At 40.9% G+C, this 25,519-nt stretch overlaps 1 protein-coding gene across 11 annotated transcripts in view; it reads left to right on the top strand.

The window, feature by feature from the left end:
* Window positions 1-6,461: 6,461 nt before the first annotated feature.
* The window catches only part of LOC104145046 (arylacetamide deacetylase), an 84,353-nt gene continuing 65,295 nt past the window's right edge, over window positions 6,462-25,519 (top strand). For 5 of the 11 annotated variants that reach the window (XR_011142879.1, XR_011142878.1, XR_011142877.1 and 2 more), the window contains exons 1-2: window positions 6,574-6,632; window positions 7,931-8,048. The gene's annotated coding sequence lies outside the window, so the exon portion shown is untranslated. The other 6 variants (XM_068954605.1, XM_068954609.1, XM_068954606.1 and 3 more) reach the window with 6 other exon arrangements.

Below are 25,519 nucleotides of genomic sequence, written 5' to 3'. Positions count from 1 at the left end.
ATTACTTTGACAGTAACCACAAAGTATGTAAGCTGTTATTCTGTTGTTGTTTTTATAATTAAAAATTATTTTGCACCAATATTGACAGTTTCATGGTCAGTTACTATCTTCTGCCATTTAAAGGGGCTCCAGCTCAGCACAGTGGATGGGCAGGGCTATTCTTGTGCCTTGCTTCTTGCTGAGGTAAATTGCATTTAATTTGTAATGTATGTTTTTACTTGTTAGAATTTTTTCTTTATTTCAGTAAATGTGTTATTTCAGAGGATCTGAAAGATTTTCTTTTTTATGCCTAGTTAATAAAAACATTTCGAATTAAGCTTCAGTGCCTGTGATAATGCAAGAACATTTGAGCTAGAACTCATCTGTCATCAAACCTGGGGACTGAGGCATAGGCTGTAAGTCCTGAAGAAAGTTTCCAGGCTTTTCTGTAATATTCTGTGCCACAGTAAAACACAGTAACAGCAGCCCTGGTAGTGCAGCATGGTGGGGAACAGACTTTAGCTGTTGTTAATAGAGTGGTGTTTTGCTTAGTCTGCCACGTCTCCCATTTGTTTCCCTTGCAAGCATGTTCTTAGTCTTTTCCATGTGGAGTTTCACGTTCTACGTTTAGTTTCCACACCAAAGCTCTGTTCTGAGCAAGAATCTGATCAACTAGATGGAAATGTCCACTGCCCTTGCCAAAGAGAAGGTGGCAGGAACACAGGGCCCAGCTGCCAATTTGAAAGATAATAAGACAGCTTGCTTCAAGGTAGAGCACCAAATGAGAGGAAACCAGTGTAATCCACATATAAATGATGCTGGCGTGCTCTTTTGTTTATGTAATGAAGTTCACAAGGACTCAGACAATGTTTTGCTAATGACTTGCATGACCTTCAAGCAAGATTGTTATGTATGCCTAGAACTGAGTAGGAATTTTCAGCCAAAATGTTTTGAACTGAGATCTTGCAGTTTCTAAGAAATTGGTATTTTTCTTGGAAAAAAGGTTGATTTTGCTAAGTGTTTCAGATTTCTGTCAGGAAAGCCAAATCATCTGAAGTCAGCTTCAATCTACTGACATCTTTCTGGGCACCATGATGCCAAACATAAGATGTAGCATGCGTACCTAAGTATTTATCTTTTCTTGTCTAGTTCTGAGACAATTTATTGTGTGTTTTGGAAAACATTATTGTTTACAATAACAATTATGTGTTTAGAGTGTTTTGCTTAAAAAAAAAAAATGCAAAAAGATCCCTTGCAGAATCAAGATAACTAAATGCTTCAGACACTGCCACACAAATAGCAATAATAATTTTCTGACTATGATATACTGAAAATAAAGTTTTCAGTTATTCATATGGCTTGCCTCTTATTTGCATGACTAGAGTGTACTATGGTATTTTGATGATACTGTCACATTTTGGTAGGTAAAATGTGACTAACCTGTTCTATCATGATGGCAGTAAGAAGCACCTGAAACTTTAGATAGTCAAATATTTCTGGAAAGCACCACCGATCTGAACATCAGACAAAGCCTACATATTTGTGAATTTAAATAGGTGCATATGCCTGACCTGCGTTAAGGGTCTCAGCATTGCCTACTTATCACAGCAGGGTTTTCTACCTTTGCAGGTAGTCTTGATATGATGCCTTCTCAAGTAATTCCCAGAAAGCATGAATTATTTGCTAAATTACAGTGTTCTTCTGGAGGAAACACATAATAAAAGGCTTCTGGAGCATCTATGAGAGTCTCTTCTCGGCGGGGAGAGTTTATCTAAATCCAGAAAGAGGGATGACTCCTGCAAGAGTCATGACAATTCTTTCCATCTCTCTATCAACTGTTTGTATCAAAGGAAATGCAATTGTCTGCATAATAATTACAGACTGAATGAAGTAGGTTCTAAATTATATCAGAGTTGAGATTTTTTTTCAGCAAATTTAACACAGTTCTGGATTTTCAACAGGGATTTGATCTAACAGCGGAGATCCAAAAGGTCCCTATTATAGTCATGCCTTCTTCTACTTTTACAACAACAACATGCCCCTAAAAAGCACTCTTCTGTGCTGCTAAAAATACACTTACAGTGTCATCCCTGGTTTGCAAAGGAAAGTAAAATACACAGGGGTAGCCTGACTTAGCAAAGGCAGCAAGTTCGTGACAGATTCAGAAGTAGCCCCTGGACTGTTCACATCCCATCCACAAGCCATCCAGTGGACCAGGGATGTTTTACTACCTCTATTAGGCATATATAGCGGGATTAATTTACTGGAATTGCAAAGCAACCCATATTAAGACTGCATGGAAAATTGGAAACAATCTACAGCACAACAGTATTTTTCAGTATTGAACATACCTCAAAGAACCTGGGAAAAGGTAATTTTAAAACCCAAGTATCACAGATTTCAGTGGACACTAGGTGTGTATTTAAATCTGCTTAGGTTTACTATCAATGTTTCTTAAGATTAATAATGAAAGACATAATGGGAAGGAATATCAGATGAACAAAGCAGTGAATTTGTGTATATGCACTCATGAGGTGGCTTGCTTTATTTTATTTTATTTTTATTTTTGCTGGCGTGGTTATATTACTGCAGTGGCTGACCTAAATAATTCTTTAAGGAGTAAGTTTAAGACTAAACGTTATTATCTATTATTACAGGCTAATACTGTGTTTTCTTCGCAGATACCAAATACATATGGTTGGAGTAGCCAAAGATAAAGCCTCAAAAATATCACTTAAAGTTACTAAAAATTGTCCAGATAAATTCAAAAGTAAATAAATGAGAAAGTGCTCTACATCCATAATGTGACTGTTCATGATTAATTGTGATGACCATCACTGCGATCTGCACTTAAAAAGATTAACATTTTCTGAACTGTGGAAAGGTCAGGAAATCGGTAGCAGCATGTACTTTTATTTGTATGCCTGACAGAACTCTGCTTGAGGTATGTGTTGGATGAAGTTCGTTATCCTCTCAGTGGTGGTCTATATGAAATGCGTAGGTGGTCTTGGTTTTATTCGGCATGGGCGCTTATGTTAGGCAATACTAACCTGATTGTACTAAACGGCACTTTCAGCCTCAGCAAAAATAATACAGCCTCGACTGAGCATTGGCATTAAATTATTTACTGACATTTTTAGGTGCTACCTTGAGAGCAAGGAAAAATTTGAAAGATCACAATGTCCCTGGTCCTACTGAATTCTGTTCCTCTGAGAGATAAAAAAGAGGACTGCATGGCTATCATTAGGCATATTTTCTAAATCCTAATTTCAGTCTGAAGGGGAAAGGCTGAACTGCTTTCAAGAGCTCTTTTGTTCTACTAGATTACTGAAGTCAAGGCTTCTAAAGTGACGTATTCTGATTTTTTTTTTTTTCTGGCAGTAAACCTGACAGAAAAGAAATTTTAAAAATTATTTGTACCATTCTCCATGATTTGTGGCAGAAAAAAAGACTGAAGTTGCTTCTGAAAATTCTCCAAAGACACATATGTGAAAATCTACATTAAAATCAAAAAACATATATATAAAATATACAAGGTACCCTGTCAAAACTTTAAGAAGCGGTTATTCATCTAGGGATACACTGTGTGTATTGTGATTAAAACCCAGCTTTTACTATGCTTCTGAGAAACACAGTATTAAATTACAAAAAATACAAAGTTTCCCCCCCAAGAAGGTTACTGAAGAACATGTGGAATATTTTACATTATAATGCAGTTGTGATTTAATGGGGCTGCCTTACAGAAAATACAATGGTTATACCAATCCATGTTGATCTCTCTGTTTTGCCAGCAAATTCTGGCACATGTCTGATATTAAAATACATTGTTTTGGATGGAATTTATTACTGGGGAGAATCAGGGGAGCTTTTTGTTAAGTGAGACTATACTTTGGCAAGAGAGAGCGGTTGAGTGTAAACTCAGTGGTGCTAGAAGAGGAAAGCAGAATGAAGAAAGTACTTTGGAACTAGGTTTTCACAGCAAATACACACATAGCAAAAATGGAACAGAACTGCCGTTTCTTTTTGTTTGTTGGTTGCAGTTCAATCCCTAATGTACATTCATACGATACAGCCGTACTTTGCACAAGCACGGAGGCTAGGCAGCACTGCTCTACAACTCTGTTGTTTGTATGGTTCGTATGTTTTTTGAAGCATATGTAATTCACAGCGGTCAGGTTGCATTCATGACCATTGCGGTTCACTCCTGCCGGCATCATGCGACAGCAGCTAATTGCCTAACCTGAGGAAGACCTGTATTTCATGGAGAACTGGGACGGCTGTCTGGACATGCAGCAAGGCCGTGCCATCGCACCAGCAACCAGAGGCTCTTGGAGGAGAGAAGACAAATCTGCTGGATGATCAGTGCGCAAGCGACCTGCCCAGAAGTACACAAGTATCTGTGCTAGAGCAGGGAAACAAAACAGCTTTCCTGAACCTGAATTCAGTGCGTTTGTCTACAGTTCATAATTAAAATACTGGGATCTTTATTCAGGCAAAAATGCCGTTCACATCAAGTTGAAGTTTAGGGCCTGGAACCGAACGTTACTCAGTTTACTATGTATTTTCCCATTACTTACAACTCTGTAACCTTGCAGAACGCGCAGGTTACTCCACCACGTGCTAGAGTTCATAATTTGGTGCTTTTGTTTTGCTTTGTTTAATTTTTTTGTTAACTTTAATTTTTTTGTTAACTTTTTAAAAATTCTTCTTCACCGTGAACAAGTCAGTGCAAAAATGACTCAGACTTCAGGGCACAGGGTCATAGGACGCAAGTGATGCACGGGGGGAATGAGTCCTCGTTTTTCTGCGGGGACCTGGGAAAAGTCTTCCTGCAGCAGGGCGCCTGCCTCCGCAGCGGCAGCCGCTCGCGCTCGGCGCTCCTGGCGAGCGGGCAGCAGAGACGGGCGCCGGCGGGCGGCAGGTCTTCACGCGCACCAGGCGCTGTGGCAGAAGGCTCCTGGGCCCCAGGCTGAGCCGGCTGTTTTGCAGCATCCCAGTATCGCGCCTGTCCCGGTTCCCGTCACACAGTATTCCCTCTCTGCCTCGTTCCGCTCCTCCTCATGCCATTCCTTCTTCCCGTCTTATGCCAGTTACCCTTAAAATCCCTTTGCAAAACGTTTTCATGTTGTTCTGTCCTCTTCTTCACAGCGTCTTTCTGGCCGAACGCTCTCAACGTCTTCTGTGCCAATTCACTGTACGGTACCAAACCAGGTGTCTGACTGTGTCGGTACTGGATTGTCTTACTGTTTTCTTAAATAGCACTGCACTCCTCCTGGCGCACTGAAACGGGCTGGGCCAGAGCCCCAGGATCCAGCTGTAAACACAAAACTACGCAGGATTTTCAGTAAGACCTTCCTACTTTCTCAGCTTCTCTTAGCCTAACCTTACACGCGTCAGGTTAAATCTGAAATAACTCTTTTTATGCAGAACCGAGCGTACTTGCCGTGCCTCACGGTCAGCCTCAGACCCAGGCTGGTATTTTACATGTTGGTGCGGTATTTCCAACGTGCTCTTCAGAGCTGTCGCCCTCAGCGTCGGGCGCTGCGTGCGCTCTCCGCGGGGTTAAGAAAGGAGGCGCGCCGCGCTTGGGGGAGCAGGCAGAAAACGCCGCTTTGGCGGTCCACGTACTCCCGGTCTGGATCTGATGCTCCTTTCCCTGAATGACGGGGAAAGCTTACTGTGACTCCCAGCGCATAGCCTCTGCAAACCTCGAGGCAGTCTTGGCTGATTTTCTACAGCAGTTATGGCAATGTTTAGATGGGGGTCACAGTAACTGTAGAATCAGTGCTGTGAAGAACGCTGGCACCCGATTGAAATTACAGTCTGTGTTTGCAGGTTGCCAATGTGTTTTCGGTAATATTTGAGGACTGCAAGTCCTGTCCACTTTATGCAGTGCTGTGCGTGGCTCTCAGGAAATCTTTGCATTGAGAGGGCACGGCACAGTCGCACGCACAGGTACCCACCTGTTTACGCGGCAAGCGGTACCTCAGGGGAACCTAGGCAAGGAGGACCGTCTCTCTCAGACATGCAGGCAAACATTCAGGCACAGAGCAGGAACCTGGGTGCTTTAGCACTGAGTTCTGACAAAACTTAAATGATTTTTTCGCTATTAACACAGAGCGAACAAGGCTGCTGGTCATGGGAAAACAGCCTCCACCGCCGCGTACCAGGACCAAGCTCTCGCAACTATAATTCCCTCAGTTTTGCTCCCACTCAGACAGTGGCCTTGCGCTGGTGCGTCGCTGCCGCTCTGCCGCCTCCTGCCCTCAGCAGCGGTTCCTCTCAGCCCAGTGAAGCAGCCCTCAAGGGCTCCGGGCCCGGCTCTGCTCGCTGCGGGTGCTGCCGAAGGCACGGCGGCGGCCGCGGGACGGAGCTCTTCCGCGCAGGACGCCCGCCACATGCCCGCCCGCCTCAGGAGCCCGAGGCCGCCGCCGCGCGCCCTTCCCGCCCTCGGCTTCCCGCCCTCGCCGCGCGCCCTTCCCGCCCTCGGCTTCCCGCCCTCGCCGCGCGCCCTTCCCGCCCCCGCCGCCCTGTCAGCGTTGGCGTATCGAGGCGGCCTGAGGCGGCCTGAGGCAGCCCCGCCCCTCCCGGTAGGCGTGTGGCGGCGCGGACGGTTAACGGCTGTGGCGGGGCGAGCGGCCGCGCCGTTTCGGGTAGCTTTTAAGCGGTGTTGGTGGCCTTAGTAGTCCCCGCGGGGGCGGTGTGGCCTGGCCGGCCTCGCTGCGGGTCCGGGAGGCAGCTCCAGGGTTGCCCCCGGTCTGTGGGGGCGTGCGGGGGGTGTTCTGCTCCGTTGGGTTAAAATACCTTTTTCTTTTTTTCTTTCTTTTTTTTTTTGGGGGGGGGGGAACTTAAGTTGATCATACTATGTGTGTATCACTCCGATTAATTTTTCTAACGGTGTAAAATGGCTGTGCTGAGGAACGTGTAGATTTGACTGATACTTTTTTTCCCCTCAGTTCTTCCTCCTTCCAAATTTTAGCCTTGGGATTTAAAGTAACCCATTCTCTACTTGTAATTTCATGGTGATGTTGACTGTATATCACTCTTTTCCTGACTGTGGTCCCAATTCTATTTAATGCTCTGTCCACTTACAGGAAAAAAAATGATAATCACTGGCAACTTGTTACATTTTGGTTATGTATTACAACTGGTTTTTGCTGTATTTTTATATTCCCCATATATTGTATTTTTCATACTATCCCTGTGCAGTGGGTTGATTTCACTGCTATAGCAAAAATATTAACTCACATTTCCATTGCAGTTTTTATTCAATCGTGGAAGTATGCAGCGTAAGTCTGGTGAAGACCCTGGTCCTTGTGTTAAATGCTATTGCTGTACTATTTAATGCAATTGTTCTGAATTTTTTATGTTTCCTTTTTTTTTTTTTTAACCCATTAGGTAAGGCACAATAAAGGTCTAAGTTGTATTGGTAACTAGTAGCAACATGTTCAATGAAGGAGTGGTTCATAGCCATGAAATTTAATTTTTTATTATTGGTATAGAGGCTAGTAAGGCAATTTCAAGGTTTCTTTGTGTAAAGAGAAATTTGCCAGTTGGATTGTATGTTTTAGTTTCCAAACTTTTTCAGCCTTTTCAAAAGAGTCATTGTTACAAGAGATGTGATGTGAATTAACACTGTTCTTGAAATAGTCAAGATAGCAGGCAATGTAAATATATTCAGGAAGAGATTTTTTTTTTTCTACCAGGATGCCTAGCATGCTTTTTCTAACACAACAAAAATTAACTTATAAGCTTACATGGAGTACGTTGAAGAATTGTAACTTTTGTAAATCAGAAGTTACAGTGGAAATTCTCGGAGCGCTTGATTCAGATCTTGAATTAATCACAGTGTAAAGGTGAATTTGGTTAATGAGAGTGTAAGCGAACTGATAAAAAGAAGTTCCTGAAGTGATGATCAAGACAAGTGATATATTTAATCTTCTGCTTGCAGATGAAGCAAACTCCAGGATATGCTCTGTGCTTGCTCTGAGGTCACACCCCATTTCAAAAAGGAAGGAAGATGGGAAAGAAGGACTAGTTATGATTATTTCTCCGAACACAATTATTATGTAAGATACTGTAGTTCTATTTCTATAATTATATACGTATCTCAAGAGAGAATGCTATCCTTGCTGCTTCTGGAGAGCTCTTGTGCTGGCAGCATTCTACGATTAAGTACCTTGCAAGCAGTATTTTGTATGGTTAGCCTCTTTGTTGCCAGATACTTGCTTTCTGAGCTGCTGCTAGTGCACATACCACCCTAGTCTGAACCAAAGCCATTGTGAGTGAGCTTTTTATGCTTTTGTGTGCATGTCTGAATGCCTGCCTGTTCTGTCCTGATTACTTAGGATTAGATGAAATCTGTTCCCATATAGTATCATATATGATTAATCTGTTCTGTAGCTTTGGCTTATGTAAGTCTTAAGATGTTTCTTCTTCCTGTCTGGCTCTGAAGAAGCAGCAAATAGTGCTAGAGACTTGGTTATTTTATTTTTCTCACCTTTGTGGAAAGGGGAGTGAACTGCTCATAACGAAGAACCACTTGATAATCTGTGGGGAAACCAGCTTGTTTTCTATTGCTTGTTGCTTGTTTTTGCCTCACTCTGCCTCCAAATAGGATCTGAGAGGTATTTGGAACTCACTATGGATGGCTCTTTTTCTCTCTCAGACCCTGTTGTGACCTTACTGTGCAAAATGCAGTTTTGATCCTGCCCTTCTGGTGGTAACATTTGGGTGAGAAAGGAGTAACTGAGAATGCAGTTCCCCTTCCAGCTCCACTGGACAGGCAGGCAGACCGTTTTTGCATGCCACCCCACGCAGCTGCTCTCCACACCTCGCTGAAAACTCTGTGGCTACGCTTTGCTTACATCTGTCTCTTGTCTCTGCCATTTCCGAGATTCTGTTATATAGTATTGGAAAAGCCACGTGTAGCACTATAAAAGCTTTCACAGTTGTCTATGAAGGACAGTGAAAGGAGTCTTTTGCTTGCAAAAGGGATCTAGAACAATGAATTTAAATAGTCTGTTAAATAGAACTTCTAGCATCTTTAGGGTCAGATTGCTGCTGGCAAATGTTCTAGACTCACTAATACTTGCCTTGCCTATGACAAGCCAGCATATTGCATCTCAGTTTGCATTTCACTGTTTAGAAATGAAAAGATTTGTGTTCTGAAGGGAGCTGGGAGGTTTCAGTGCCTCGCTGGCTGAGTACCAGAGCACAGTAGCTACTACCGGAGTGCGCTGGAGTAGCACAGAGTGTGAGATCAGGCCTGGTCTCATCTAGAAGCTGCTTGTCCAAAATGTAGGACCAAGGTCAGGCTGGTTTGGACTGCCCTGATGAGAACCCAAGAACTAGCCCTTATTGACTCCCTGCAGATGCACCATCAGGGACCTCCTGTCTATAATCTGTCTGATCCTTCTCCTTTGGTAATGGAGTGAAATAACAGCTTCATGTTTGATGTAAAAAGCTGATTCCTGTTACAGGCCATCAGAGCTGAGAAGCATAAATTTATCTCCCTAGGGAAAGAGATGCAAGATAGCTGATGCTTAATTCTGCAGCACTTTTTTTTTTTATATATATAAATTAATGCTAGATGGGTGAGGTGAAGCAGCTAATTCTATTTTCAGCCTTAGCTGGACTTTCTGATCCAATTGACTTGCTTCTGTAAGTAGTGCAAAAAAAAAAAGGGGGAGGGGTAAATGCTTTACCAGTACCATGCAATTTTACAAATGCTTCCTACAGCATCCTGTTAGTGGGAAGATGATAGGAAAAGAAGTTTTAACAAACAACAGGATGATAATATTTAGCAGTTTACACTTTAACAGTGCCAGTGGTGACTGATTACCTCTGCCCAGTTCTGGAAAACAGAAATGGTAGTGATAGTATTTCTATTACATGTAGAAGAAACGATTGGAATTAGTAGATCCTGGAAAGGGCAATATGATCGCTCATGAAAACTGTGCACCCATGCGTTCAAATACTTTACTGGCAATGAAACTTGTGAAGTGGAGTAATTACCCATCAGACTGGGACTCCTAGGTTATTGCCCAGAATCCTCTGCCAGCAGAAGTCCAAGCACAGAGCATCGCTTACTTCTTCCACATTGAAGTTCACTTGTTTGTCGTAGCATCTAAAGACTTCAGCAGGTCTGGTATTTTTTTTAAATTTCTAGAAGCTGACTAGCAGTAGAATGTGTACATCCTTTTTGTATTCTGGTTTCCCACCTGGGTGGTCATAGCAAAACAGAGTTTCAGAACAAAGTTCGGAAAGGTGCAGCCCTGAATAAATTTAAGAAATAGAAGGTTCTTATGCTACATCTATAATTTGGTTTTGAAGAGGATGATACTATGTGGGTCCTTGTAATTATTGTTTTTTATGAAAGACTTTAATTTTTTTACATCAGTCTCTGGAGGATTGTTATTAGCTTTCAAAGTAGGGGGAGAAAAGGACTAGAGGTAAAAACGCATTATATCTGATTTTTTACTTTAGCTCTGGTGGTTTAATAAATTCCCAAATGCAGAGGAGCATCATGGGCAGATTGTTTAATTTCATTTCCTCCTTAAAAGCGTTTTACGAAGGAGGAAGAGCTATGCGATGCATAGCCAAGAACAGAGGATTCTCTGTGATGGCTGTGTGGGAAATAAAGCCTAAATCCTTTTACATTTATGTGTGATATTTATTTTTTTGACAGGTGAGCAATCAACCTTAACTTTCTCCTTTCCCAGGGCTCACAGCAATAATGTTTGGAAAGTGCTTTCAGTTCTTGGGTTGGTGAAAATTCACAGAAGGATAAAGAGCTATTTGGGGTTTTTATTTTTTTTCCACACTGGAAAAGGTTCATCTCTGATACCTCAGCGTGTGTTTTATACCTGGTCAGTAGGGAACTAAATACCATTGGAGTTAGTTTCTCTGGCACAGTGGTGGGGAAGAGCGTGGTGCAGAGCATGAGCAGTCTGGCTTACGAACAACTGGAGTTACCACTACAACACTTTAGTTCACAACTACTGCATTTGGTGTTGGGTCTCTGTAGTTAGGTTCTTATCAAACTCTGTTGAAATAGTTCAAGTTCAGATTAAGTGGGTTTCGTTCTCCTCCAGTCTTGCACTTCCACATCAGTGTAAACCAGAATGCTCTGCCTATGCTTATGCATTAGAGTACAGTCACTTTGTTGGGATCACCCATGGCTGTTTCAGACATCCTTCCTCACACCTTTCACTCGGACCACTTATCGTACAAATCGTACAGTGCCCAGCTGTGCTGATGGCAACACAGGTGTGTAATTCTGAGTGACCAGTTTCAGTGACATCCATATCTAAGGTCTAGCAGCAGCAGTAGGAGTTACTGCCTCCAAAGTCTGTGTTGCTCCACTGCTGAAGCTGCGATTGATTTGCTTTTCTTGCTACATAAATGGTAACCTTCAGAAAATGCTTAAGTTTTAAACAGTTATAGATCCGTCTGCCACAACATTTGAGCAGCTTTTCCTCCATCAAAGAGTATCTTTGTTGCGTCTTGAATACCCTAGACCTTCCTGTGCATTATGTGTTTTATCAGACTCAGCTTCTGATCCAGGGAGCTGGCTGTTGCCAGGCAGAAGGCAGGGTTGTGTTCCGTCATCAAGTTATGTAGATGAGGATGGAGAGTAGAAATAAATACTGCTCAGTGGTTCCTGTAGGCTAATTCAAGGATTGAGCTGTCAGTCAGGTTAACAAGTGAAGTAACTCCAGACTGATCCTTACTTGTTGTACCTAGTTGTTCCCTTTATTCTACAGTTTTCAAGCAAAAGGGAGTAAAGTGCTTTCTTTGGAGCATGGGAGGCCATTTTAAGACTTTTTTTATGCTCCTCTGAACACGTATGTTTGAAGAACTGCTCATTTCCTCAGCTGTACTCTGACAAACACTGCCTAGCTCTTCCTTTTGTAGGAGCCTTGGCAGTACCAGTGAACTAGACCTTCTATTCAGCTTGCGTAGGCCAGGTAGTGTTTCTTCTAATGGAAAGAAACCTTAAGACTGTTACTGACATTAGTAGACTCTCACCTGTGCTCACTGTGCTATCTCTTCCAGTGCTAGATCTGCAAATGACACAGCTTCTCACTTTTTGTGTTAGATCCTCTGCTTTCTAAACCAGATGAAACTATAACAAAAATAAAACAAAACCCAAACAAAACACCTTATCCAATAGCTAATTCTTAGTCCCTCTTGTAGTATTCCTCTAGTCTCTAGGAGGGAGATCTTTTCTATGGGAGTGTGGAGAGTGCTGCTTTGACTTTGGTTGTCTTATTGCACTGTAACTTGACCCTGCGTTTTCAGCTCATTCTAGTTTGGACAGATTGCAGCAAAGAAGTGTTTTAGATCTGCTTTTCACAAGTTCAGGCTTTCTTTTGTTATTATTGTGTCCCCCTTCTGACTGTTGAATACCTCAGATGTGAAGTCAGGGGGCAATTCATCTTTTCTAATTGAGATAGGCTGTTACTGATGTCTGCATTGGGCTTGAGTGGTCAAGGACTCCCACTGACTACAGCTTTTGAACTCTACGCCTCTTGGATGACATAGAGCCTGATAAATCATCCACAGTATTGGCAGACACATTGGCAGACAGCTTCTACTTGGTGCATGGGGATAATAACCTATTTAACTGAGGCAGGCTTATCTTTTCTTGCCTTGTGAAAATTTGTAACATCTTTCTCTTTCACCTGTATGGTTTTTAGAAGTGGGCAGGAAGAGAGGCATCATCTGTCACTCTAGTTTAGAGGAAAGCTGGTTTAAAGCTTTATATGTTTGGGGAAAATCTGCTATCCTCCTTAGTAGAGCATATTCTCAAACAGGGTAATTAAGTATGTGATGTACAATGACAAGTACCATCAGTAGTTCGTATGGTTTAAATGAGATCTTTATTCTCCTTTCAGACCACCCTGCAAGCAGAGATATTAACCTGCAAATGTACTCAAGCAGCAGATGAACTGAAACACAGATGCTCTTGTTAAAGTAATATAACAGGTGTAGACTGGATGCTTTCAGTGCTGTCTAAAACATAGGCTAGCGTGTTCAGTCTTGTTTGTTTGTTGTTTTAACTGTATTAATTTTAAAGGCAGTATTGGAATTGGTTTTTGGAGGCTTTATATATTGCTTTCTGTAGGGGTACTGTGAGGATACTTAATCTAGCGTGTTATTGCTTCTTGATAGCCACTATATATTATGAATTTACAGGCATAGCAGGATAAAACAGCAAGTTTTCTGGTTATTTGTGTTACTAAAGGCACTGGGATGATAGAATTGTTTTATTACAAGTACTTCTTCAAACTTAACTTAAATTGAAGTGTGGTGTTCATGTGCTCTGGAAGGGCATACTTCAGCAGTGTACAATGTAAATAAGCTACCAGGATGATACAAGATTAGGTCTAGCATTCTGTGAAGCCTTCGGGGTCTTTAGGAGTAGGGGAGGTACCTATGCTGTTACAAAAAAGATCAATCAAATTCAGTGAATGCAGATCACACAAACCTATGCTTTAGTGCATAGATAACCATGTGGAAAATCTTAAAGTCTATCCAAGGTCTGTGTTGAGGTCATGCTGGTGTCTAACTGTGGATGAGCCTCGCCAGGGAAATAAAGTTCTTGTCTTAGGTCACTGTGTGCTGATCTGTTGCAGCAGATTGTTTCAGTACCCTTATCTTTGCACAGAAACCATGCATAGACAGCTGGTTTATCATTGCCGGTGCAAGTCATCTTCCAGAGAATATAAAGAACAGCTGTAATAAAATATTCACGTGAATATTTTATTACAGCTGTTCTTTATATTCTTCATATTCAGTGGGATAGTCTTTTATTTTGAAAAATCAAAGTATGAATCAGTAGTAGTCCAGCATGTCTGCATACAGATTTCGGCACTGCTTTATAGGTCAAGCATCGTGCACTCTTGCTAGTTGGGTGTTATCCTCCTTTTATTTACTTGTAAGGTCATTCTTTTCTTCTATAATCTGGCACTGATGGAGAAGAGTCACATAAATCTGTGGGGTTTTTTCCTTGCAGTTGTGAATTGCAGGGACGATGGCTTATTGCAGCTGATAACGTTTCCAATGCTGAACGCTTGTAGGCTGGAATCTGAGGGTTGGAAGATGTGATCCGTACATTACCCAACAGTTTGGGGTTTCCTGGATTGATGTGTGTGCTCATTCATTGCTTTTATTAGACTTGACAGACAGGGGAGGATAGTTACTGTGCTCAAGCTCTGCAGAGGGGGAGTAATTCACTGTTGCCCTTCCTGATGCGTGTACATCTCTTCTACCTGTATGTATTCCACAGAAAGGCTCTTGTGGTAGCCAGTGAAACTATCTACTTCCCAGCAGTGCGGGGCTGTAGCTGCGGTAATAAATAAAAAAAAAAAAAAAAAAGAGAGAGAGAGAAGAGCCAAAAAGTTGAAGGAACAGAGACAGCTTTATATAATGTTAACAAAATTAGCTTCCAAACAAATAAAAAATGCGAGTCAGTCAATGTGATAGTATTTAATTAAGCCTCTAGGCCTTGTAAATACTCTGTTTTTCATTTTGTAAAAAATTGACCTTGAAGTTGGAGAATTTACATTTAAAGCATTTTCTTTGTAGATGGCTTACTGCTAAGTTGTCAGGATCCAAGTGAATCTATTTAACCCTAAAAGCTAATATGTAGTTTTAATGCAAATTTTATTTATAGAATGTCTAACTACTCAACTTATAACATAACTATGCAGGTCAGAAATTCTACCAACCAGCTTTGATTGATCTAAGTGATTTGTGATTTCTCCCTTGATACCAAGTTGTTTGTTTCACTTGATCTGAAACAGAGATGTGTTAGGGTGAGCCTTTTTACTGCATGTGCAGGAAACTTCTGAGTGATGCTAAGAGTATGTAAAAACTTTTCTACTTGTGCATCTCTAAAATCATAACCAGATGCATTTAATAAGGCATTTAACCACCCTTATTGTTATGTGTATAGGTCCTATATGACAAATCATAACTGTATCTTCTAATACCCTACCAGTTACTTTACCATGAATCAATAACTTTCATTAGCGTGTAAGATGCAAAAAGGTGGTTCTTTAGTGTGGAGAAAGCATGACTGAAAGCATGATTTCCTCTTGTTCAGATGGAACTTCCTGTGTTTCAGTTTGTGCCCGTTGCCTCTCGTCCTGTCGCTGGGCACCACGGAGAAGAGTCTGGCCCCATCCTCTTGACACCCTCCCTTCAGAGACTTGTACACATTGATGAGATCACCTCTCAGTCTTCTCTTCTCCAGGCTGACCAGGCCCAGCTCTCGCAGTCTTTCTTCAGAGGAGAGATGCTCCAGTAGCCCTAAAGACATATCTCCATAATTTAAAAAAGTGGAGTTTTTTTTGGTTTTAACTGTAAAGGTACAAATTTCCAACATCTGGTAAAGTATAGATAAGTTCAGAGCAACACTGGGAGACAACTCAAATGAAAGCATCTGGGATCTCCAGCAGAGGTGACCTTTAACTTTCAAAAGTGTGGGTTGAGGCTTACATTAATGCTAATGAGATCGTCAGTATAATTCCCAATAAATCCACCAAAGGTAATAGTTGGTCACAAGCCTAACTTCCAAAGCATGCCACTAATTTAATCCTTGATTAAAAGGAAGGGTGGGATTTTTGACTTGACTGAATTACATGACTGAAGATACTCTTAGAACATTGAGTTTTATTTCAGTGACATGTCTTTGAGCTGCAGATTTATTGGCAGATAAACAAATCTAGATTTCTAGGGCCCAGAAATTCATAAGAATTTGTTCTTAATCACTTGGCTGAATTTCACTCCACTTCCTTGAGTCTGGAGTCTTGTCTGATACACCCAAACAAATTTATAGGCTCATCTTTGTAATACTGTTTATTTACCTGTGGAATACTCTTTTGGTGGTTGCTATTACTTTGTCTAAAATGGATTTGAAATCACAGTTTTTGCTACAAAAGTGGACTGTTAGCTTTAGTCTTTTTCTGTGTAAACTGGCTTCATCAGTGATAACTTCCATGAGTATTTGTCAGGGTTAAGGGGAAAGGGAGGAGGAGATAGCATCATTACACTAAAGTTTCTGGAGTAGTTTGCTGATTCTTAGTTTAACAAAGAAGTGAATGAGATCTGGAACCTTTCAAGAGTGCTATATGGAACAGAAGACTTTTATAGTAGCTTATGCATGAGGCAACAACAGACTGGTGGCGTACCCAGTATTTTCTTGTTGGTTTCCTAAGTGATTGTTACTATGTTTATTTGTATTGGAAATGTGCTGTATATTTCAGATATAACTGTTTTTGTTGGTTTGTGTCAAAACCGTGAGTTGATTTGAATGACCTTTCCATTAGTAAATATAATATACTCTACAAGAATGAATATTGCAAGCTATTTCAAAACATAGGTTTTTTTCCATAAAAATATCTTCTAGAGTATCAGACTGCTGTGCTAAAATTCATGATAAATTTTCACACAGGATAAAATATAACACATTAATTTACCTCACACCTTACTCCCATTTTTTTGCCTCCTTATTGCTTCTGGCATAATCTTTCATGCAAATTCCAGCCTCTTCAGGAAGAAGCAGGGGAACATGCAATGTGCAGTGACATACCTGTTCATCCAAAGGCCTTATGCTGTGTTACTGAAATAAGTAATTGTTATCCTAGCTTCTCAGTACCAAAACTACAGGACAGATCTTGGTGCAGGAGGGCAGGAAGCGTGAGACAACTCTCCTGAGCTGTGGCTTGCCTTGCAGCAGCTGGTGGATGACGTTGCCACAGGTTAGGTTCCCTTGGGGGTGCTGTGTGGCCTTTTTGAGGATGGGAGCAGGGATGGCTGGGGCAGTGCTCTGGCTAGCAGGGAGGCTCTGAGCCTCAGGGTTCTGTAATTCCAGCCCTATAAAATCTGTTTTTTATTTATTAAGTTTTCTGTTAGGCATGTGGAATAGAGAGAGAGTTTGGAAGCCACCTGACAACCACTAAAATAAATGTTCTTTTCTGTTTGTTCCTTGGCTTGAAATCAGACATTAAATGGTGATGCGGAGTCTCATACTAAGTCTAAAAATTTGTCTTACTAAGTATTTGATTGAATACAGTTCAAAAACAAAATAAAGGCATGACTTCCTTTTTTATTGCATTAGGAAAAAATGACTTTAAAAAAACTGAATGTACTTAATATTGTGAATCAGAGCAGTCTAAGCGTCCACGTTTTCACTTTTTTACTGCAAAAATTATAAGTCATTCAGTTAATATGTTAGTAGCTAAATTATATTTACTGAGCTAACTCTTAAAACAAACTGCCATACTTACTGCCTATTTGGAATTCAAGATCTCTTTGTTCGTGATGCTGCTTATAAACCATAAAATTGGTGAATACATATTCAATATTTTTTCTCTGTTTAATATGTTACATAATTAATAAGAGTCCCCAGGACTAAGAATACTTAGTCCTGAGAGTCTGGATCTCTAATGGAGTGAGAAAGCGGAGAGCGGGGGATGTAAAGACAAGGCGGAGTGTCAGGTTGTGGGGCAAACAGGCAGTGGTGAGGGATCAGGGAACAGGAAGCCTTGCAGAAGACGGTAAATGGGTTCCTCCATCCTATGTTCATCTTTCAGTGGAGTGCTGACACTTTTTGACAAAGAAGGGATTGAGGTTTGGCTTAAACTCTTGAAGATGATAGAGGGTGAAGGAAGATGTGTGTTAGGCAAGACTGTGTGTTCAAGAATAGAAGACGGAAGCAGAACAAAACAAAGTCAAAGTTCAGTAGCAGCAGAATACCATACTTGCTCAGTTGCTACATTAACCTTCCCAGAAGTGCTGAAATTGATGTTACTGAGCTTGGCTCCCTCCTGTCTGCATTCAAGATTATTCTATCCTGAGGTCTGGCACATTCAAATGCCTGCCTGCCTTTCCTGCAGTGAGACAGCACTCCAGCCAAACCACTGGTTGCTTTGCTGTTTTGCAGGCCAGTGGCAAACTGGAAGAAGATCAGTGAACTGTAGAGCTCACCTCATGGTTGACTGGCCAGGGAGAATGGAATACCAATAAACAGAAAATGACAGGAAGATAGTACGTTTGCCAGGTTTGAATGTTGCCACGAGCAAGCTTGCAATATTGTACTTTTGTGATGGAGGCAACTACTAAATATATAACCGCATTACAGATTGCAAGTATTTGTAAAGGTTTTTAAATGATATTTTCAAGAGTCTAAATTCGAAAATCTACTAACTTTCTAAAGGTGTTGTTCCTTATGCTGGTGCCATGTGTAATAGTGCATATTTATCAGCCCTGAGAAACAAGGATTTTATGATTAGTTAACATATAAGTGTGGGGATGAGTCACACTCACTGGGGTTTGCTTCAGAAGTGTTCAAACTGCAGTGAAATTCCAAATGTGTAATAGTTCAGCATGATTGTTCAGATACCCATGCTGCATGCATGAGTGTCTTTTCCGTCATCCCCATAACATCCATAAGCTTTTCAAAGCTTCTGGCCAAAATGGCAAAATGACTATCCTAATGTCAGCAGACAACATGAGCGTCTATTTATTAAATGCTGAATAACCCTTTGTATTGCATTGTTTTAGTTATAGGCATAAGAGAGACTTTGCGTAAGAAAAGAAATATAAATTGGACTTTATCCTGTTTCTTTGTCAGCCTACAGTAGACTTAATAACAGTAGGCATAGAAATGAAGTTAATATTTTAGTTCCTAATGAATAGTACTTTACCAGTGTTCTTTTCTCCTCCCTAATATCCCTTTCATAAAGGATGAACAGTTTTTAATTACTAGTTCCTTTGTTCCTAGTTTTTTCTTATCTTTGGCATGCTAATGAAATGTGAAATACACAAAACGAAATTAGGAAATGAAGGTTATAGATTATGGAACTTTTTACATGATTTGATAGCACCAAGCTACCCTTTAGTGACTTTTCCTAAATCTATCTTGTAGCTTGTATTTCTGAAATACTGCAAAGTATAGTATTGAATTAGCTTATGCACAAGCTAGTCTTGTGATGATGCCAGTCACTGAAAGAGATTTTATATACATATATGCACACACATATACATATTCATATACATACATGCACACACAAGTGTGTGTGTGTGTGTGTGTATGAATATGTATATTTTTTTCCCTCTACCCTGAGTAGGAAAAGTCGCTTTCTGGTGGTGTTGTGAGGAGGCCTTTGTATGAGATGTATGTGGACTTCTTTTCATCATGACTCTCCTCCCTATATCTTAGCCTTTCTTAAAGTGGACTAAAGTCCAAGTGGGCTATGGGACGTGAACTATAGTTTAACCTAATGCATTTGGTTTGGCATTGGAACAAAAAGTGGCGTTGTGTAGCTGACTTTGGTAGAATTTAAGCCTTGCAATTGTTCAGGGGGCTGAATTTCCTTTTAACTGAGGGGTCTGAGTGGCTCTGCTCGCCTCCAGCTGACTGCGTGCCTCGCTGCCCTGAGGTCTGTTGGCAGACCCCAATGCGTGACAGTCCTGGGGGTTGCACAAGAGGAGGGAGCCGTGGCTTCGGCCAAGATAGTTGGGAGCTCTCTGCATGTGGGAGCCCCAGAAAACAGCACATGATTGACACCACTAGGACTTAAGTACCAAGTGTGTGTGGGTGTGTGTGGGTGTGGGTGTGTGTGGGTGTGGGTGGGTGTGGGTGTGTGTGTGTGTGTTCCCCCCCCCCCCCCCAGCAAAGGAAGGAAATCATAAGTGGGCTTTTGAACTGACAGCAAGGAGATATCTGTAGGTGAAATATATTTCCACTACATAAATTCTCTTTTTCGCTTAGCTCAGGGAACTGGCAATAGCTCTGTTTTTTGAATGACTGAAGCTATTAACTGTAAATAGTTAGACCAATAATGATTTTAAGGTCTTGAGTAAAACTACAGTTGACTGCACACTGGCTGAATGTTTTGTATTAAAAGCTAATAATTTTCTGTTAAGACTTAGTAAATATGTTCACTTTCCACAACAGTGAGCTTAATAGTGTAATTTTTATATGAAGAAAACTGTTGAATCAAACTAAAAGGAATGTGCTCTTAATTCTTTCAGCAGTTCTTAAACCACATGTTCTACAGCTCTGTTCAGAAACCCAAGTAATGTTTCTCTTATTTCTGCAACAACATTCTCCTCTAATTTTCATGCTTTCCGGCATTTTTCTTGGTATGAAGAGAAGACAGAAAACGCTGTTTTTTCCCCTCAGTGTGCTGTCTTAGGGCTGAGTGATACTTGGCTAATATAAGCAAACAAATTTTACTTCCAAAGCAAGTTTAGCTTTCTGTAACAGGAATAACATTAGCTTGTATAATAGTTATACACTGGAAACCTGTTGCCATAAACTAGACTTCAGCAAAAAGGTCCATATCATGCTTCTTTGTCATGCTAAAATATTCAACTGTCAACCAAAAGCCAATGTTAATTTATGAAATGAAACATTTATCCCTGGCTGAAGTTTAAACATTTTCCAGTGTATTTATAAAGGCTTGTTTATATTCAAAGCACTTTAAAAAACAAATCTGTAAATACCAGATTGACTTCAAGTAAACATTGCAGTTGGTCACAGATGATTTTTCATCTTAATCTGAGAGAATTTTTTGCAATTTTTTTCTTCCTTTTGTAACAGTTTCCTGAGAGTAGAAATAATAATTACACACTAGAAACAGTAAGTATGTAGTTTTAAAAGAAGCATCACTTTACTCTTCCTCTTTTTCTATACTTTGATTTGCATTTGAGCACAGGGTAGTGCTCAGCTGTGGTGTACTTTGTAGCATTGTTTGTTAGGTAAAACAGCCTCTCCGCCCTCCAGAGACCATTCCCATTAAAATATCCAAGAAAGGTAACAGTTACCCACTTCATGTATTGCAAGCAGAGAATAGATGGAATAACCCATGGCATCTGGCCAAAATCATCAGTTTACTACATTTAAACTAAAACAGTCTTTCTTTTTCTTGAAAATACTTTCTTTCAGAATTTTTTTTTTTTTTTGCTGAAAGAAAAGGAAAAGGAGGGCAACCTAAGCGTTTTAAAAAAAAAGAAAAAGACACAATGCGTTGCTGAATCCTGCAAAATAAAAATTATTGGAAAAACATTTTCTGAAGTTGAGGCGATTAGCCAAGACCAGAGAGTGAGTGTCTGGAAGTGCTTAGATATAAATTGACACACTTTTGGCTTCTAACTCATGTTATCTACTGTGTATTTAACAGATAACCTTTGGCTTTGCCCTGTTTTTGTTTACAATTCAGAGTCCAAAGTGACTTCACTGAAAGTTTATTTGACAGTTGTGAGAGCAAAATCATGCTTGTTGGACTAACCTGAAAGCTTCTATGCCGCGTTCATCCTGTGATAGTGTTAAACATTTATTAAAAAAACATTTTATTCTAATTTGGTTCTGGCATTGCCCCCACAATTGTATCCAGCATCTGGTACTTTTTCTCCCATCCTGAGCTAAAGTGTTGGGGGTTTCATTTCGAGTCCCAGTTCAGGTGTGTGCGGTGGGCTGGGCTGTCTCTGCAGCGTGCCCATGGTCAAAGAACGAGGCCTGGAGAGACAGGGTGGTGAAGCTTGCCTCGATCCTCAGCCCTTGGGGAGCGCATCGCATAGCCTCCAGCTGCCCTGAGAAAGCAGCCACCTTCGCAGGTTAGCTTTAACGACGGAGTGCAAGTGGTGAGGAGACAGCGGTTCCCTTCCTGCTGGAACCCTTTCAGGGGCTCTGATGTCGTTGTGCTTGCTCGCATTGGCTTGAAAATTGAGGTTCCTCTTTGAGCTGTAAGCTGGCAAGGGATCAAAAGTTGGGGGTGTCTGACCAGTATTTTGCCAGGAAAATCATAGGGCTTTTGTTGCTGCGTTTTAAACACGGAAGAAGGAGGAGGGAAAATGCCTCTTGGGGAAAAGTGAACGGAGCAGCAACTAGAATGTTTTTTTCTTGACGCTGACCGGTTCTGTTACTGTTCCTTTGTGCAGCTATGGCTACGAACTGTGACTCTGACCATGTCCGCAGTGGTGTCAAGTGTTTAATGTTTATTCTGATGGCTACATGGCACCTGCTGTCTCTGTGGGCAGATAAAACTGAGTGGATAGTCAGCTGGTAAGGGCATAAACCTCTCAGTTGTGGCTTAAGCTGCTTGTGTTCCCCAGTGCAGTTATCCAGAAGGCTTCAGGCCAGTTGCTCTTGTGGGCTGGGTGCGTCCTGGAAGCGTGAAGCGACCGTTGAATACCGTTGAATTATCCTTATGGCTGAAACTGTTTTTTGTGCAGGGGAGGAACCCTTGCTCTACAGTCTGCCCCTGTGACGAGTCTTTTGGTGGGGGGGAGATTAGAGCCTAGGAAAGGGGATGGCAGTTTGTTTAAAGGAAAACTGAAGAGAATATTTAGAGATTAAAAAGAAAGTTAAATGTATGCAAATACTAGCTAAGAAATGAGGTTAAAGGATTGTGGGAACAAGAAGGTGGAGAGGTTTGGGCAGAGAACACCACAGGTCTAAGAACAATCTTTTTGTCTGTTTCTACAATTACATAAATTACACATGAACTCGTGAAAGCCAGAAAATGTTTTAGGTTTTGCTTACCTTGATATTCTTGAAGCTCACAAGATACCACCCCTCACTTAGTGGTAATAAAATTATGTTAACTTATAAATAGTTTCATTGCTAATTTGAAGAGTGAAACTATCAACGTTTGTCTTCACAAAGGGAAAGTTTGACGATCATCTTTCAGATACATAAACCCAAAGTTACTGAGCATTTTGAAAAGAACAGACTTCTACAGCTTGCTTCACACAGATAGAAGGAGGAGGCAGGTGCATTCGCAAATTCCGTTGCTGAGAATGCATGCTATATTGTGCTTTTAGTGGAGTTTCCTAATAGCTGGTGTTCCTGAATTTCTGTCATCTGGACACTTGTAACTAACTTCATCTTGCTGGTCCAAGGAGAAGAGGAAATCTTGTGGCTGATGGGGTAACAGAGTGTTGTTCGTACATATTGCTATGTAGGCTTAAGCCCTGACAAGGACACAGAGCACTTTTTCTGAACATTATACATTTTGATACACCTTCAGATGGAGATTTAATTTCACAGCAAATGAAATCTTTGCTTGATCTTTGGCAGGAGGACTGTACTGCCAACATTTTGGCATGATGCTATTTTTTTTTTTTTTTTATCAAAACTCTTCTTGTGTGGAATATTCAGACTTGGTGGCAAAAATATTTCATGTCACTTTTTTTTTTTTTTTTTTTGAGTTGTTCACTGAAAAGTGACTACAAATTGGTTGATTTAAAAGAAAGCATTTTGATTTGAGTGTAATTGCTTACTCAGCCCAAGACAAAACTCTTTTTACTCTCACGTATTGCAACTGCTGGAGAATGGCAATAATCTATTTGCCTAGCCTTCGTGCCAAGCTTCATGAAGCTCAGGTTGCCTCCAAGGCAGGCAAGTGGGATTACAGTCATTCCCATACAAGCTGCTCTGACCTAAGGGATGCGCTGTTCTTGTTCTCACCCGTCTCTATGACAAAAAGAATAAGAAACATCTGACAGAAACCAGATAGATCAAATCTTTTAAATGCACATGCTTTAGAAAGTAGTATAAGAATGTGGCGCTTGTGTTTTCTTATTATTGACATATCGTTTCACTTTCCCTTAAGCTGAGCCCCTGCTGCAGCAGTCATTCTTTTATGGATGGTCATTGTTAATGTTAGCTTTTCACTTTCCTCTTGTAATTTTGGCTCTCGTCTTCTAGAACAAAGTAAGAGTGCCATTACTGCTTCCTCCTCTGTTTCTATAGGCTATTCCCCTAGGAATGTATATATAGAAAATACTTGGTTGTGTATGAGCTGGCTTTAGTTTTCAGGCCATAATAAGTAAGAATGAGAGATCAAACTCTGATCCAGTGAAAATATTGGTAAAATTGCCCTAGTTTCCAAGGATTCAGAATTAAACATATAGAGGACTGACTTTGCAAATCCAGGCACCTCTGAGGCAATTGTTTGTCATGTTCTGCCAGTGCTCAAGTCTTTTTTTTTTTTTTTTTTTTTTTTTGTTCCAGTTCAGTTGTTTATGCAAGTATTCTCTCTTTTGAGAGACTGAAAGTATCTGGATATATTTGAGGGTGTAAGTGAAATTAAACATATCTGGCAAATGCCATCAACTACAGCCAGCTGGTAGAGCCTTGTAAAGTTCTCATAGCACTGTGTCGGGCAGCTCTGTTCCTTGGTTTTCTCCTGCTGACTGCGAGAGAATACAGGTTTGCTGTGTGGGTTCCCTTTAGCTGCCTCCTTCATAGCAGAGGTTTCCATATTTTTCACAGCCCTGGCTTAGACCACTTACCCTAGTGCTTGGGGTGCCACAGGTGAAGCTGAAATAGCATCTTAATCTTTTTCCATATCACTTCAATTGCTAGGTAAAAACACTCTAAACCCTGTGTTATTTCAGATGCATAAAACAAGCAAGGGAATTAATACTTCAGTCTTAGCAGGGCGTGTCTGTAACAGGAATTGCATAATTCTTTGGAGCTAGTGCCTGGCCTGAAGGTCTTGCAATGCAAGTATTGAGCAAGGGTTACTTGCTTATCTTGATATTGAGATAAACAGAATGTGTGAGCAGTAATTTTCACAATTTTATGCTATTAAAAAAAAAAAAACATTAAAATATATCCATGTATGATCCTAAGAGGAATAGTGTCTTCAGGAAAACTTTCAGCTCCTGGAAAATGTACGAGTGATGCAAGGTGAAAAACATCTAGAAGATGTTTTAGTTTATTAGGTGCGGAGAAACTAACCGAGCTTGACTCTGGGAAAGTATTCTGTTTCACAGCTGCCTGGCATTCCCTGCGCTGCATGTAAATTTTGTGTTTGCAAAATGATAGCATTGAACAAAGCGCCTTGCTTGCTTTAGGTAAACCAAAGAGGCGCAATGTAATTGTCCCTTTGCCTTAAGATCAGTGGCGGTGACAGAAGACCCAGATAGGCCCAGAAGCTCTCGAGCATAAATTTTTGTAACATTTGGGAATTTCACAGCAGTGTGATTGTTAGGATTCTGTGTGAATGCCAGTGACACCTATAAGCCATTATATTTTGTGTGCTGAACTGTTTCGTCAGTAGAGCTTGTCAGTTAGCGTCTGCAAAGGAGGTTTGGTATAAGTAGATTCCCTACTTTCTGGAAGCTCCTTTCTTTTTTTTTTTTTTTAAATGTAGTTTACTTATCTGTACTAGAACCTGGGAAACATGAGGTGTTTCTTTAGCATTGTATCTGGATCTGTCACTCATGATGTTTCTGTAACATGTACAGGAATTGGACAGGTTGGAATGGGTAACAGGTCTTGCCTAGGTAGGGCAAGAGCAAGAGAGCTGTTTCTGGGAGATGTTGAACAGTTTCTGGGAGATGTTGAACAGCCTGCATTTAAGCATTATGAAGGAACAGGGCCAGAGCGGGCAGGCTTTGATTCCAGCCTGCCTCTTTTTCTTGAGGTGAGGAGGACCACATGGGATTGTATTTCAGACAGAGAGAAAACTTTTGAAACTCTGCTCTCTTCCTGTAGCTTGTCATGCACTTT

The sequence above is a fragment of the Struthio camelus genome, chromosome 9 (genome assembly GCF_040807025.1).
Source record: "Struthio camelus isolate bStrCam1 chromosome 9, bStrCam1.hap1, whole genome shotgun sequence".
Taxonomy (NCBI): Eukaryota; Metazoa; Chordata; class Aves; order Struthioniformes; family Struthionidae; genus Struthio; species Struthio camelus.
This window is presented reverse-complemented; position numbering and strand designations above follow the sequence as displayed.